This window comes from Leiobunum rupestre, chromosome 4, assembly GCF_980474605.1.
Source record: "Leiobunum rupestre chromosome 4, qqLeiRupe1.1.hap1, whole genome shotgun sequence".
Taxonomy (NCBI): Eukaryota; Metazoa; Arthropoda; class Arachnida; order Opiliones; family Sclerosomatidae; genus Leiobunum; species Leiobunum rupestre.
Window position 1 is genome coordinate 71,056,121 of NC_143387.1, and position 17,613 is coordinate 71,073,733.

Sequence of the window (17,613 nt, forward strand, 5' to 3'; positions counted from 1 at the left end):
CATAGCCAAAATGCAAAATGCAAAATTCTTTCTCCATAACTCAAATGCAAAATGTAAAATGCAAAATACTTTCTCCATAACTCAAATGCAAAATGCAAAATACTTTCTCCATAACTCAAATGCAAAATGTAAAATGCAAAATACTTTCTCCATAGCCAAAATGCAAAATGCAAAATTCTTTCTCCATAACTCAAATGCAAAATGTAAAATGCAAAATACTTTCTCCATAGCCAAAATGCAAAATGCAAAATTCTTTCTCCATAACTCAAATGCAAAATGTAAAATGCAAAATACTTTCTCCATAACTCAAATGCAAAATGCAAAATACTTTCTCCATAACTCAAATGCAAAATGTAAAATGCAAAATACTTTCTCCATAGCCAAAATGCAAAATGCAAAATTCTTTCTCCATAACTCAAATGCAAAATGTAAAATGCAAAATACTTTCTCCATAACTCAAATGCAAAATGCAAAATACTTTCTCCATAACTCAAATGCAAAATGCAAAATACTTTCTCCATAACTCAAATGCAAAATGTAAAATGCAAAATACTTTCTCCATAGCCAAAATGCAAAATGCAAAATTCTTTCTCCATAACTCAAATGCAAAATGTAAAATGCAAAATACTTTCTCCATAGCCAAAATGCAAAATGCAAAATTCTTTCTCCATAACTCAAATGCAAAATGTAAAATGCAAAATACTTTCTCCATAACTCAAATGCAAAATGCAAAATACTTTCTCCATAACTCAAATGCAAAATGTAAAATGCAAAATACTTTCTCCATAGCCAAAATGCAAAATGCAAAATTCTTTCTCCATAACTCAAATGCAAAATGTAAAATGCAAAATACTTTCTCCATAGCCAAAATGCAAAATGCAAAATTCTTTCTCCATAACTCAAATGCAAAATGTAAAATGCAAAATACTTTCTCCATAACTCAAATGCAAAATGCAAAATACTTTCTCCATAACTCAAATGCAAAATGTAAAATGCAAAATACTTTCTCCATAGCCAAAATGCAAAATGCAAAATTCTTTCTCCATAACTCAAATGCAAAATGTAAAATGCAAAATACTTTCTCCATAGCCAAAATGCAAAATGCAAAATTCTTTCTCCATAACTCAAATGCAAAATGTAAAATGCAAAATACTTTCTCCATAACTCAAATGCAAAATGCAAAATACTTTCTCCATAACTCAAATGCAAAATGTAAAATGCAAAATACTTTCTCCATAGCCAAAATGCAAAATGCAAAATTCTTTCTCCATAACTCAAATGCAAAATGTAAAATGCAAAATACTTTCTCCATAACTCAAATGCAAAATGCAAAATACTTTCTCCATAACTCAAATGCAAAATGTAAAATGCAAAATACTTTCTCCATAGCCAAAATGCAAAATGCAAAATTCTTTCTCCATAACTCAAATGCAAAATGTAAAATGCAAAATACTTTCTCCATAGCCAAAATGCAAAATGCAAAATTCTTTCTCCATAACTCAAATGCAAAATGTAAAATGCAAAATACTTTCTCCATAACTCAAATGCAAAATGCAAAATACTTTCTCCATAACTCAAATGCAAAATGTAAAATGCAAAATACTTTCTCCATAGCCAAAATGCAAAATGCAAAATTCTTTCTCCATAACTCAAATGCAAAATGTAAAATGCAAAATACTTTCTCCATAGCCAAAATGCAAAATGCAAAATTCTTTCTCCATAACTCAAATGCAAAATGTAAAATGCAAAATACTTTCTCCATAACTCAAATGCAAAATGCAAAATACTTTCTCCATAACTCAAATGCAAAATGTAAAATGCAAAATACTTTCTCCATAGCCAAAATGCAAAATGCAAAATTCTTTCTCCATAACTCAAATGCAAAATGTAAAATGCAAAATACTTTCTCCATAACTCAAATGCAAAATGCAAAATACTTTCTCCATAACTCAAATGCAAAATGTAAAATGCAAAATACTTTCTCCATAGCCAAAATGCAAAATGCAAAATTCTTTCTCCATAACTCAAATGCAAAATGTAAAATGCAAAATACTTTCTCCATAACTCAAATGCAAAATGCAAAATACTTTCTCCATAACTCAAATGCAAAATGTAAAATGCAAAATACTTTCTCCATAGCCAAAATGCAAAATGCAAAATTCTTTCTCCATAACTCAAATGCAAAATGTAAAATGCAAAATACTTTCTCCATAACTCAAATGCAAAATGCAAAATACTTTCTCCATAACTCAAATGCAAAATGTAAAATGCAAAATACTTTCTCCATAGCCAAAATGCAAAATGCAAAATTCTTTCTCCATAACTCAAATGCAAAATGTAAAATGCAAAATACTTTCTCCATAACTCAAATGCAAAATGCAAAATACTTTCTCCATAACTCAAATGCAAAATGTAAAATGCAAAATACTTTCTCCATAGCCAAAATGCAAAATGCAAAATTCTTTCTCCATAACTCAAATGCAAAATGTAAAATGCAAAATACTTTCTCCATAACTCAAATGCAAAATGCAAAATACTTTCTCCATAACTCAAATGCAAAATGTAAAATGCAAAATACTTTCTCCATAGCCAAAATGCAAAATGCAAAATTCTTTCTCCATAACTCAAATGCAAAATGTAAAATGCAAAATACTTTCTCCATAACTCAAATGCAAAATGCAAAATTCTTTCTCCATAACTCAAATGCAAAATGTAAAATGCAAAATACTTTCTCCATAACTCAAATGCAAAATGCAAAATACTTTCTCCATAACTCAAATGCAAAATGTAAAATGCAAAATACTTTCTCCATAGCCAAAATGCAAAATGCAAAATTCTTTCTCCATAACTCAAATGCAAAATGTAAAATGCAAAATACTTTCTCCATAACTCAAATGCAAAATGCAAAATACTTTCTCCATAACTCAAATGCAAAATGTAAAATGCAAAATACTTTCTCCATAGCCAAAATGCAAAATGCAAAATTCTTTCTCCATAACTCAAATGCAAAATGTAAAATGCAAAATACTTTCTCCATAGCCAAAATGCAAAATGCAAAATTCTTTCTCCATAACTCAAATGCAAAATGTAAAATGCAAAATACTTTCTCCATAACTCAAATGCAAAATGCAAAATACTTTCTCCATAACTCAAATGCAAAATGTAAAATGCAAAATACTTTCTCCATAGCCAAAATGCAAAATGCAAAATTCTTTCTCCATAACTCAAATGCAAAATGTAAAATGCAAAATACTTTCTCCATAGCCAAAATGCAAAATGCAAAATTCTTTCTCCATAACTCAAATGCAAAATGTAAAATGCAAAATACTTTCTCCATAACTCAAATGCAAAATGCAAAATACTTTCTCCATAACTCAAATGCAAAATGTAAAATGCAAAATACTTTCTCCATAGCCAAAATGCAAAATGCAAAATTCTTTCTCCATAACTCAAATGCAAAATGTAAAATGCAAAATACTTTCTCCATAGCCAAAATGCAAAATGCAAAATTCTTTCTCCATAACTCAAATGCAAAATGTAAAATGCAAAATACTTTCTCCATAACTCAAATGCAAAATGCAAAATACTTTCTCCATAACTCAAATGCAAAATGTAAAATGCAAAATACTTTCTCCATAGCCAAAATGCAAAATGCAAAATTCTTTCTCCATAACTCAAATGCAAAATGTAAAATGCAAAATACTTTCTCCATAACTCAAATGCAAAATGCAAAATACTTTCTCCATAACTCAAATGCAAAATGTAAAATGCAAAATACTTTCTCCATAGCCAAAATGCAAAATGCAAAATTCTTTCTCCATAACTCAAATGCAAAATGTAAAATGCAAAATACTTTCTCCATAACTCAAATGCAAAATGCAAAATACTTTCTCCATAACTCAAATGCAAAATGTAAAATGCAAAATACTTTCTCCATAGCCAAAATGCAAAATGCAAAATTCTTTCTCCATAACTCAAATGCAAAATGTAAAATGCAAAATACTTTCTCCATAACTCAAATGCAAAATGCAAAATACTTTCTCCATAACTCAAATGCAAAATGTAAAATGCAAAATACTTTCTCCATAGCCAAAATGCAAAATGCAAAATTCTTTCTCCATAACTCAAATGCAAAATGTAAAATGCAAAATACTTTCTCCATAACTCAAATGCAAAATGCAAAATACTTTCTCCATAACTCAAATGCAAAATGTAAAATGCAAAATACTTTCTCCATAGCCAAAATGCAAAATGCAAAATTCTTTCTCCATAACTCAAATGCAAAATGTAAAATGCAAAATACTTTCTCCATAGCCAAAATGCAAAATGCAAAATTCTTTCTCCATAACTCAAATGCAAAATGTAAAATGCAAAATACTTTCTCCATAACTCAAATGCAAAATGCAAAATACTTTCTCCATAACTCAAATGCAAAATGTAAAATGCAAAATACTTTCTCCATAGCCAAAATGCAAAATGCAAAATTCTTTCTCCATAACTCAAATGCAAAATGTAAAATGCAAAATACTTTCTCCATAGCCAAAATGCAAAATGCAAAATTCTTTCTCCATAACTCAAATGCAAAATGTAAAATGCAAAATACTTTCTCCATAACTCAAATGCAAAATGCAAAATACTTTCTCCATAACTCAAATGCAAAATGTAAAATGCAAAATACTTTCTCCATAGCCAAAATGCAAAATGCAAAATTCTTTCTCCATAACTCAAATGCAAAATGTAAAATGCAAAATACTTTCTCCATAGCCAAAATGCAAAATGCAAAATTCTTTCTCCATAACTCAAATGCAAAATGTAAAATGCAAAATACTTTCTCCATAACTCAAATGCAAAATGCAAAATACTTTCTCCATAACTCAAATGCAAAATGTAAAATGCAAAATACTTTCTCCATAGCCAAAATGCAAAATGCAAAATTCTTTCTCCATAACTCAAATGCAAAATGTAAAATGCAAAATACTTTCTCCATAACTCAAATGCAAAATGCAAAATACTTTCTCCATAACTCAAATGCAAAATGTAAAATGCAAAATACTTTCTCCATAGCCAAAATGCAAAATGCAAAATTCTTTCTCCATAACTCAAATGCAAAATGTAAAATGCAAAATACTTTCTCCATAACTCAAATGCAAAATGCAAAATACTTTCTCCATAACTCAAATGCAAAATGTAAAATGCAAAATACTTTCTCCATAGCCAAAATGCAAAATGCAAAATTCTTTCTCCATAACTCAAATGCAAAATGTAAAATGCAAAATACTTTCTCCATAGCCAAAATGCAAAATGCAAAATTCTTTCTCCATAACTCAAATGCAAAATGTAAAATGCAAAATACTTTCTCCATAACTCAAATGCAAAATGCAAAATACTTTCTCCATAACTCAAATGCAAAATGTAAAATGCAAAATACTTTCTCCATAGCCAAAATGCAAAATGCAAAATTCTTTCTCCATAACTCAAATGCAAAATGTAAAATGCAAAATACTTTCTCCATAACTCAAATGCAAAATGCAAAATATTTTCTCCATAACTCAAATGCAAAATGTAAAATGCAAAATACTTTCTCCATAGCCAAAATGCAAAATGCAAAATTCTTTCTCCATAACTCAAATGCAAAATGTAAAATGCAAAATACTTTCTCCATAACTCAAATGCAAAATGCAAAATACTTTCTCCATAACTCAAATGCAAAATGTAAAATGCAAAATACTTTCTCCATAGCCAAAATGCAAAATGCAAAATTCTTTCTCCATAACTCAAATGCAAAATGTAAAATGCAAAATACTTTCTCCATAGCCAAAATGCAAAATGCAAAATTCTTTCTCCATAACTCAAATGCAAAATGTAAAATGCAAAATACTTTCTCCATAACTCAAATGCAAAATGCAAAATACTTTCTCCATAACTCAAATGCAAAATGTAAAATGCAAAATACTTTCTCCATAGCCAAAATGCAAAATGCAAAATTCTTTCTCCATAACTCAAATGCAAAATGTAAAATGCAAAATACTTTCTCCATAACTCAAATGCAAAATGCAAAATACTTTCTCCATAACTCAAATGCAAAATGTAAAATGCAAAATACTTTCTCCATAGCCAAAATGCAAAATGCAAAATTCTTTCTCCATAACTCAAATGCAAAATGTAAAATGCAAAATACTTTCTCCATAACTCAAATGCAAAATGCAAAATACTTTCTCCATAACTCAAATGCAAAATGTAAAATGCAAAATACTTTCTCCATAGCCAAAATGCAAAATGCAAAATTCTTTCTCCATAACTCAAATGCAAAATGTAAAATGCAAAATACTTTCTCCATAACTCAAATGCAAAATGCAAAATACTTTCTCCATAACTCAAATGCAAAATGTAAAATGCAAAATACTTTCTCCATAGCCAAAATGCAAAATGCAAAATTCTTTCTCCATAACTCAAATGCAAAATGTAAAATGCAAAATACTTTCTCCATAACTCAAATGCAAAATGCAAAATACTTTCTCCATAACTCAAATGCAAAATGTAAAATGCAAAATACTTTCTCCATAGCCAAAATGCAAAATGCAAAATTCTTTCTCCATAACTCAAATGCAAAATGTAAAATGCAAAATACTTTCTCCATAGCCAAAATGCAAAATGCAAAATTCTTTCTCCATAACTCAAATGCAAAATGTAAAATGCAAAATACTTTCTCCATAACTCAAATGCAAAATGCAAAATACTTTCTCCATAACTCAAATGCAAAATGTAAAATGCAAAATACTTTCTCCATAGCCAAAATGCAAAATGCAAAATTCTTTCTCCATAACTCAAATGCAAAATGTAAAATGCAAAATACTTTCTCCATAACTCAAATGCAAAATGCAAAATACTTTCTCCATAACTCAAATGCAAAATGCAAAATACTTTCTCCATAACTCAAATGCAAAATGTAAAATGCAAAATACTTTCTCCATAGCCAAAATGCAAAATGCAAAATTCTTTCTCCATAACTCAAATGCAAAATGTAAAATGCAAAATACTTTCTCCATAGCCAAAATGCAAAATGCAAAATTCTTTCTCCATAACTCAAATGCAAAATGTAAAATGCAAAATACTTTCTCCATAACTCAAATGCAAAATGCAAAATACTTTCTCCATAACTCAAATGCAAAATGTAAAATGCAAAATACTTTCTCCATAGCCAAAATGCAAAATGCAAAATTCTTTCTCCATAACTCAAATGCAAAATGTAAAATGCAAAATACTTTCTCCATAGCCAAAATGCAAAATGCAAAATTCTTTCTCCATAACTCAAATGCAAAATGTAAAATGCAAAATACTTTCTCCATAACTCAAATGCAAAATGCAAAATACTTTCTCCATAACTCAAATGCAAAATGTAAAATGCAAAATACTTTCTCCATAGCCAAAATGCAAAATGCAAAATTCTTTCTCCATAACTCAAATGCAAAATGTAAAATGCAAAATACTTTCTCCATAGCCAAAATGCAAAATGCAAAATTCTTTCTCCATAACTCAAATGCAAAATGTAAAATGCAAAATACTTTCTCCATAACTCAAATGCAAAATGCAAAATACTTTCTCCATAACTCAAATGCAAAATGTAAAATGCAAAATACTTTCTCCATAGCCAAAATGCAAAATGCAAAATTCTTTCTCCATAACTCAAATGCAAAATGTAAAATGCAAAATACTTTCTCCATAACTCAAATGCAAAATGCAAAATACTTTCTCCATAACTCAAATGCAAAATGTAAAATGCAAAATACTTTCTCCATAGCCAAAATGCAAAATGCAAAATTCTTTCTCCATAACTCAAATGCAAAATGTAAAATGCAAAATACTTTCTCCATAACTCAAATGCAAAATGCAAAATACTTTCTCCATAACTCAAATGCAAAATGTAAAATGCAAAATACTTTCTCCATAGCCAAAATGCAAAATGCAAAATTCTTTCTCCATAACTCAAATGCAAAATGTAAAATGCAAAATACTTTCTCCATAACTCAAATGCAAAATGCAAAATACTTTCTCCATAACTCAAATGCAAAATGTAAAATGCAAAATACTTTCTCCATAGCCAAAATGCAAAATGCAAAATTCTTTCTCCATAACTCAAATGCAAAATGTAAAATGCAAAATACTTTCTCCATAACTCAAATGCAAAATGCAAAATACTTTCTCCATAACTCAAATGCAAAATGTAAAATGCAAAATACTTTCTCCATAGCCAAAATGCAAAATGCAAAATTCTTTCTCCATAACTCAAATGCAAAATGTAAAATGCAAAATACTTTCTCCATAACTCAAATGCAAAATGCAAAATACTTTCTCCATAACTCAAATGCAAAATGTAAAATGCAAAATACTTTCTCCATAGCCAAAATGCAAAATGCAAAATTCTTTCTCCATAACTCAAATGCAAAATGTAAAATGCAAAATACTTTCTCCATAACTCAAATGCAAAATGCAAAATACTTTCTCCATAACTCAAATGCAAAATGTAAAATGCAAAATACTTTCTCCATAGCCAAAATGCAAAATGCAAAATTCTTTCTCCATAACTCAAATGCAAAATGTAAAATGCAAAATACTTTCTCCATAACTCAAATGCAAAATGCAAAATACTTTTTCCATAACTCAAATGCAAAATGTAAAATGCAAAATACTTTCTCCATAGCCAAAATGCAAAATGCAAAATTCTTTCTCCATAACTCAAATGCAAAATGTAAAATGCAAAATACTTTCTCCATAACTCAAATGCAAAATGCAAAATTCTTTCTCCATAACTCAAATGCAAAATGTAAAATGCAAAATACTTTCTCCATAACTCAAATGCAAAATGCAAAATACTTTCTCCATAACTCAAATGCAAAATGTAAAATGCAAAATACTTTCTCCATAGCCAAAATGCAAAATGCAAAATTCTTTCTCCATAACTCAAATGCAAAATGTAAAATGCAAAATACTTTCTCCATAACTCAAATGCAAAATGCAAAATACTTTCTCCATAACTCAAATGCAAAATGTAAAATGCAAAATACTTTCTCCATAGCCAAAATGCAAAATGCAAAATTCTTTCTCCATAACTCAAATGCAAAATGTAAAATGCAAAATACTTTCTCCATAACTCAAATGCAAAATGCAAAATACTTTCTCCATAACTCAAATGCAAAATGTAAAATGCAAAATACTTTCTCCATAGCCAAAATGCAAAATGCAAAATTCTTTCTCCATAACTCAAATGCAAAATGTAAAATGCAAAATACTTTCTCCATAACTCAAATGCAAAATGCAAAATACTTTCTCCATAACTCAAATGCAAAATGTAAAATGCAAAATACTTTCTCCATAGCCAAAATGCAAAATGCAAAATTCTTTCTCCATAACTCAAATGCAAAATGTAAAATGCAAAATACTTTCTCCATAACTCAAATGCAAAATGCAAAATTCTTTCTCCATAACTCAAATGCAAAATGTAAAATGCAAAATACTTTCTCCATAACTCAAATGCAAAATGCAAAATACTTTCTCCATAACTCAAATGCAAAATGTAAAATGCAAAATACTTTCTCCATAGCCAAAATGCAAAATGCAAAATTCTTTCTCCATAACTCAAATGCAAAATGTAAAATGCAAAATACTTTCTCCATAACTCAAATGCAAAATGCAAAATACTTTCTCCATAACTCAAATGCAAAATGTAAAATGCAAAATACTTTCTCCATAGCCAAAATGCAAAATGCAAAATTCTTTCTCCATAACTCAAATGCAAAATGTAAAATGCAAAATACTTTCTCCATAACTCAAATGCAAAATGCAAAATACTTTCTCCATAACTCAAATGCAAAATGTAAAATGCAAAATACTTTCTCCATAGCCAAAATGCAAAATGCAAAATTCTTTCTCCATAACTCAAATGCAAAATGTAAAATGCAAAATACTTTCTCCATAACTCAAATGCAAAATGCAAAATACTTTCTCCATAACTCAAATGCAAAATGTAAAATGCAAAATACTTTCTCCATAGCCAAAATGCAAAATGCAAAATTCTTTCTCCATAACTCAAATGCAAAATGTAAAATGCAAAATACTTTCTCCATAACTCAAATGCAAAATGCAAAATACTTTCTCCATAACTCAAATGCAAAATGTAAAATGCAAAATACTTTCTCCATAGCCAAAATGCAAAATGCAAAATTCTTTCTCCATAACTCAAATGCAAAATGTAAAATGCAAAATACTTTCTCCATAACTCAAATGCAAAATGCAAAATACTTTCTCCATAACTCAAATGCAAAATGTAAAATGCAAAATACTTTCTCCATAGCCAAAATGCAAAATGCAAAATTCTTTCTCCATAACTCAAATGCAAAATGTAAAATGCAAAATACTTTCTCCATAACTCAAATGCAAAATGCAAAATACTTTCTCCATAACTCAAATGCAAAATGTAAAATGCAAAATACTTTCTCCATAGCCAAAATGCAAAATGCAAAATTCTTTCTCCATAACTCAAATGCAAAATGTAAAATGCAAAATACTTTCTCCATAACTCAAATGCAAAATGCAAAATACTTTCTCCATAACTCAAATGCAAAATGTAAAATGCAAAATACTTTCTCCATAACTCAAATGCAAAATGTAAAATGCAAAATACTTTCTCCATAGCCAAAATGCAAAATGCAAAATTCTTTCTCCATAACTCAAATGCAAAATGTAAAATGCAAAATACTTTCTCCATAACTCAAATGCAAAATGCAAAATACTTTCTCCATAACTCAAATGCAAAATGTAAAATGCAAAATACTTTCTCCATAGCCAAAATGCAAAATGCAAAATTCTTTCTCCATAACTCAAATGCAAAATGTAAAATGCAAAATACTTTCTCCATAACTCAAATGCAAAATGCAAAATACTTTCTCCATAACTCAAATGCAAAATGTAAAATGCAAAATACTTTCTCCATAGCCAAAATGCAAAATGCAAAATTCTTTCTCCATAACTCAAATGCAAAATGTAAAATGCAAAATACTTTCTCCATAACTCAAATGCAAAATGCAAAATACTTTCTCCATAACTCAAATGCAAAATGTAAAATGCAAAATACTTTCTCCATAGCCAAAATGCAAAATGCAAAATTCTTTCTCCATAACTCAAATGCAAAATGTAAAATGCAAAATACTTTCTCCATAACTCAAATGCAAAATGCAAAATACTTTCTCCATAACTCAAATGCAAAATGTAAAATGCAAAATACTTTCTCCATAGCCAAAATGCAAAATGCAAAATTCTTTCTCCATAACTCAAATGCAAAATGTAAAATGCAAAATACTTTCTCCATAACTCAAATGCAAAATGCAAAATACTTTCTCCATAACTCAAATGCAAAATGTAAAATGCAAAATACTTTCTCCATAGCCAAAATGCAAAATGCAAAATTCTTTCTCCATAACTCAAATGCAAAATGTAAAATGCAAAATACTTTCTCCATAACTCAAATGCAAAATGCAAAATACTTTCTCCATAACTCAAATGCAAAATGTAAAATGCAAAATACTTTCTCCATAGCCAAAATGCAAAATGCAAAATTCTTTCTCCATAACTCAAATGCAAAATGTAAAATGCAAAATACTTTCTCCATAACTCAAATGCAAAATGCAAAATACTTTCTCCATAACTCAAATGCAAAATGTAAAATGCAAAATACTTTCTCCATAGCCAAAATGCAAAATGCAAAATTCTTTCTCCATAACTCAAATGCAAAATGTAAAATGCAAAATACTTTCTCCATAACTCAAATGCAAAATGCAAAATACTTTCTCCATAACTCAAATGCAAAATGTAAAATGCAAAATACTTTCTCCATAGCCAAAATGCAAAATGCAAAATTCTTTCTCCATAACTCAAATGCAAAATGTAAAATGCAAAATACTTTCTCCATAACTCAAATGCAAAATGCAAAATACTTTCTCCATAACTCAAATGCAAAATGTAAAATGCAAAATACTTTCTCCATAGCCAAAATGCAAAATGCAAAATTCTTTCTCCATAACTCAAATGCAAAATGTAAAATGCAAAATACTTTCTCCATAACTCAAATGCAAAATGCAAAATTCTTTCTCCATAACTCAAATGCAAAATGTAAAATGCAAAATACTTTCTCCATAACTCAAATGCAAAATGCAAAATACTTTCTCCATAACTCAAATGCAAAATGTAAAATGCAAAATACTTTCTCCATAACTCAAATGCAAAATGTAAAATGCAAAATACTTTCTCCATAACTCAAATGCAAAATGTAAAATGCAAAATACTTTCTCCATAGCCAAAATGCAAAATGCAAAATTCTTTCTCCATAACTCAAATGCAAAATGTAAAATGCAAAATACTTTCTCCATAACTCAAATGCAAAATGCAAAATACTTTCTCCATAACTCAAATGCAAAATGTAAAATGCAAAATACTTTCTCCATAACTCAAATGCAAAATGCAAAATACTTTCTCCATAACTCAAATGCAAAATGTAAAATGCAAAATACTTTCTCCATAGCCAAAATGCAAAATGCAAAATTCTTTCTCCATAACTCAAATGCAAAATGTAAAATGCAAAATACTTTCTCCATAACTCAAATGCAAAATGCAAAATACTTTCTCCATAACTCAAATGCAAAATGTAAAATGCAAAATACTTTCTCCATAGCCAAAATGCAAAATGCAAAATTCTTTCTCCATAACTCAAATGCAAAATGTAAAATGCAAAATACTTTCTCCATAACTCAAATGCAAAATGCAAAATTCTTTCTCCATAACTCAAATGCAAAATGTAAAATGCAAAATACTTTCTCCATAACTCAAATGCAAAATGCAAAATACTTTCTCCATAACTCAAATGCAAAATGTAAAATGCAAAATACTTTCTCCATAGCCAAAATGCAAAATGCAAAATTCTTTCTCCATAACTCAAATGCAAAATGTAAAATGCAAAATACTTTCTCCATAACTCAAATGCAAAATGCAAAATACTTTCTCCATAACTCAAATGCAAAATGTAAAATGCAAAATACTTTCTCCATAGCCAAAATGCAAAATGCAAAATTCTTTCTCCATAACTCAAATGCAAAATGTAAAATGCAAAATACTTTCTCCATAACTCAAATGCAAAATGCAAAATACTTTCTCCATAACTCAAATGCAAAATGTAAAATGCAAAATACTTTCTCCATAGCCAAAATGCAAAATGCAAAATTCTTTCTCCATAACTCAAATGCAAAATGTAAAATGCAAAATACTTTCTCCATAACTCAAATGCAAAATGCAAAATACTTTCTCCATAACTCAAATGCAAAATGTAAAATGCAAAATACTTTCTCCATAGCCAAAATGCAAAATGCAAAATTCTTTCTCCATAACTCAAATGCAAAATGTAAAATGCAAAATACTTTCTCCATAACTCAAATGCAAAATGCAAAATACTTTCTCCATAACTCAAATGCAAAATGTAAAATGCAAAATACTTTCTCCATAGCCAAAATGCAAAATGCAAAATTCTTTCTCCATAACTCAAATGCAAAATGTAAAATGCAAAATACTTTCTCCATAACTCAAATGCAAAATGCAAAATACTTTCTCCATAACTCAAATGCAAAATGTAAAATGCAAAATACTTTCTCCATAGCCAAAATGCAAAATGCAAAATTCTTTCTCCATAACTCAAATGCAAAATGTAAAATGCAAAATACTTTCTCCATAACTCAAATGCAAAATGCAAAATACTTTCTCCATAACTCAAATGCAAAATGTAAAATGCAAAATACTTTCTCCATAGCCAAAATGCAAAATGCAAAATTCTTTCTCCATAACTCAAATGCAAAATGTAAAATGCAAAATACTTTCTCCATAACTCAAATGCAAAATGCAAAATACTTTCTCCATAACTCAAATGCAAAATGTAAAATGCAAAATACTTTCTCCATAGCCAAAATGCAAAATGCAAAATTCTTTCTCCATAACTCAAATGCAAAATGTAAAATGCAAAATACTTTCTCCATAACTCAAATGCAAAATGCAAAATACTTTCTCCATAACTCAAATGCAAAATGTAAAATGCAAAATACTTTCTCCATAGCCAAAATGCAAAATGCAAAATTCTTTCTCCATAACTCAAATGCAAAATGTAAAATGCAAAATACTTTCTCCATAACTCAAATGCAAAATGCAAAATACTTTCTCCATAACTCAAATGCAAAATGTAAAATGCAAAATACTTTCTCCATAGCCAAAATGCAAAATGCAAAATTCTTTCTCCATAACTCAAATGCAAAATGTAAAATGCAAAATACTTTCTCCATAACTCAAATGCAAAATGCAAAATACTTTCTCCATAACTCAAATGCAAAATGTAAAATGCAAAATACTTTCTCCATAGCCAAAATGCAAAATGCAAAATTCTTTCTCCATAACTCAAATGCAAAATGTAAAATGCAAAATACTTTCTCCATAACTCAAATGCAAAATGCAAAATACTTTCTCCATAACTCAAATGCAAAATGTAAAATGCAAAATACTTTCTCCATAGCCAAAATGCAAAATGCAAAATTCTTTCTCCATAACTCAAATGCAAAATGTAAAATGCAAAATACTTTCTCCATAACTCAAATGCAAAATACTTTCTCCATAGCCAAAATGCAAAATGCAAAATTCTTTCTCCATAACTCAAATGAAAAATGTAAAATGCAAAATACTTTCTCCATAGCTCAAAATGCAAAATTCTTTATCCATAACTCAAATGCAAAATTCTTTATCCATAACTCAAATGCAAAATTCTTTCTCCATAACTCAAATGCAAAATGTGAAATGCAAAATACTTTTTCTAACTCAAAATGGAAAATTCTTTCTCCATAACTTAAATGTGAAATGCAAAATACTTTTTCTAACTCAAAATGGAAAATTCTTTCTCCATAACTTAAATGTGAAATGCAAAATACTTTTTCTAACTCAAAATGGAAAATTCTTTCTCCATAACTTAAATGTGAAATGCAAAATACTTTTTCTAACTCAAAATGGAAAATTCTTTCTCCATAACTTAAATGTGAAATGCAAAATACTTTTTCTAACTCAAAATGGAAAATTCTTTCTCCATAACTTAAATGTGAAATGCAAAATACTTTTTCTAACTCAAAATGGAAAATTCTTTCTCCATAACTTAAATGTGAAATGCAAAATACTTTTTCTAACTCAAAATGGAAAATTCTTTCTCCATAACTTAAATGTGAAATGCAAAATACTTTTTCTAACTCAAAATGGAAAATTCTTTCTCCATAACTTAAATGTGAAATGCAAAATACTTTTTCTAACTCAAAATGGAAAATTCTTTCTCCATAACTTAAATGTGAAATGCAAAATACTTTTTCTAACTCAAAATGGAAAATTCTTTCTCCATAACTTAAATGTGAAATGCAAAATACTTTTTCTAACTCAAAATGGAAAATTCTTTCTCCATAACTTAAATGTGAAATGCAAAATACTTTTTCTAACTCAAAATGGAAAATTCTTTCTCCATAACTTAAATGTGAAATGCAAAATACTTTTTCTAACTCAAAATGGAAAATTCTTTCTCCATAACTTAAATGTGAAATGCAAAATACTTTTTCTAACTCAAAATGGAAAATTCTTTCTCCATAACTTAAATGTGAAATGCAAAATACTTTTTCTAACTCAAAATGGAAAATTCTTTCTCCATAACTTAAATGTGAAATGCAAAATACTTTTTCTAACTCAAAATGGAAAATTCTTTCTCCATAACTTAAATGTGAAATGCAAAATACTTTTTCTAACTCAAAATGGAAAATTCTTTCTCCATAACTTAAATGTGAAATGCAAAATACTTTTTCTAACTCAAAATGGAAAATTCTTTCTCCATAACTTAAATGTGAAATGCAAAATACTTTTTCTAACTCAAAATGGAAAATTCTTTCTCCATAACTTAAATGTGAAATGCAAAATACTTTTTCTAACTCAAAATGGAAAATTCTTTCTCCATAACTTAAATGTGAAATGCAAAATACTTTTTCTAACTCAAAATGGAAAATTCTTTCTCCATAACTTAAATGTGAAATGCAAAATACTTTTTCTAACTAAAAATGAGAAATGGTATTTTGCATTTTTAAAATGCATTTTGAACAACCCTGCTTTTCGGTAACAGCAGTTTTATTAAAATTAACTGAAGCTCAACGAAAAGTTGTTGAGATTTCGCGCGTTAACCGAGGAAAGAAATTACCAGTCATTCTTTAAAAAAATGCTACTACTACCAAAATACTTCAATTTACATTAATAAAGTTATTTTATATTCATTAAATTTTGCTCAATCGAAAGAAATTTAACCAAAATATTTGGAACACAAAAACTGGCCATTCTTTAAAACTTGGGCAAAAAAAGCGTTTCAGTAGGCAATAAGTTGTAGAAATGTTTTCTCCACTTGCAAGGAGCAACTCGGTTGGCGATCGTTTTATCACACAATGTTTCTCAAAAATTGTGTTCCCATAAATCGTATTAAATTTCAGATTTTAGTAAAATATTGAGCATATCAAGAACAGAACCGGCTCTAGCTATTGACGAATCTCGAATTATCAAATTCGAACTGTGGCCAAATATATTTAGAACAAGTCTTAACAGACTTTATATACATCAATAGGGATTGGGGTATTTTAAAATATTTGTGTAAAGGACACCCATGGGACAATCATTACCGCATAGAGGTGTGAAAATAGCATTGTTTTTCGGGGATCTAATATTGAATATTAGTTTTCTGGTTACGTTAAATATAAAATCGAATATTTGAAACTTCGAATACTTTGGTCGAATAGGTTGGATAGTATCAGTTAACTGATCAAATACCAAATACTATTTCGAATATCAAATAATTTAACCTATTTGTTTTTGTCTTGGTCTTACAGTTTTAGTTTTACTTTACTGTTTTAGAAAATACGAAAACATAATATGTGCTAATACCATTTTTTTGGGTACCGAATCGAATATCAAATATATCTTAGTAAGCTCATCGAATATCTCAAATATCGAATAATTTGATCAATTCTTTGGAGTGTTAAATTCTGTACCGGTTATTTGATCAAATAAAGAATAGTTTTTCCAAATATCAAACTTTCAAATTATTTGGTTTTCAAATCTACTACCTGATATGTTTAAAAATGCGCCACTAAACACTTATTAACCAATTTATTTAGTTAGACTTTTTAAGCTCTTAGATAGTTTTAGTACACTACTTACCATTATTTTAAGAAATGGTTAGCTTGAAAGGTGAAAAACAGTCCTAAAGAAGCAGAATAAAATTTTCAAAACTTTCAGAAACATTCGTAATTATCAAATATTAAAAACATAAGCATTTTCATTGGTTTACTCACGTTTAAAAGAATTTCATATGACCTTGATCTACAGTTTCGCCTATTTTCCCCCGCTCGGGATGGACAAAAGTGCGAGAACGATTAGTCTGGATCTACCACGTGAATTTTAAAGTTTTAAATTTTTTCCTCAGTTTAGATTGATTTTTCATTGTTAAAAATGGACAAAAGCGCTCTA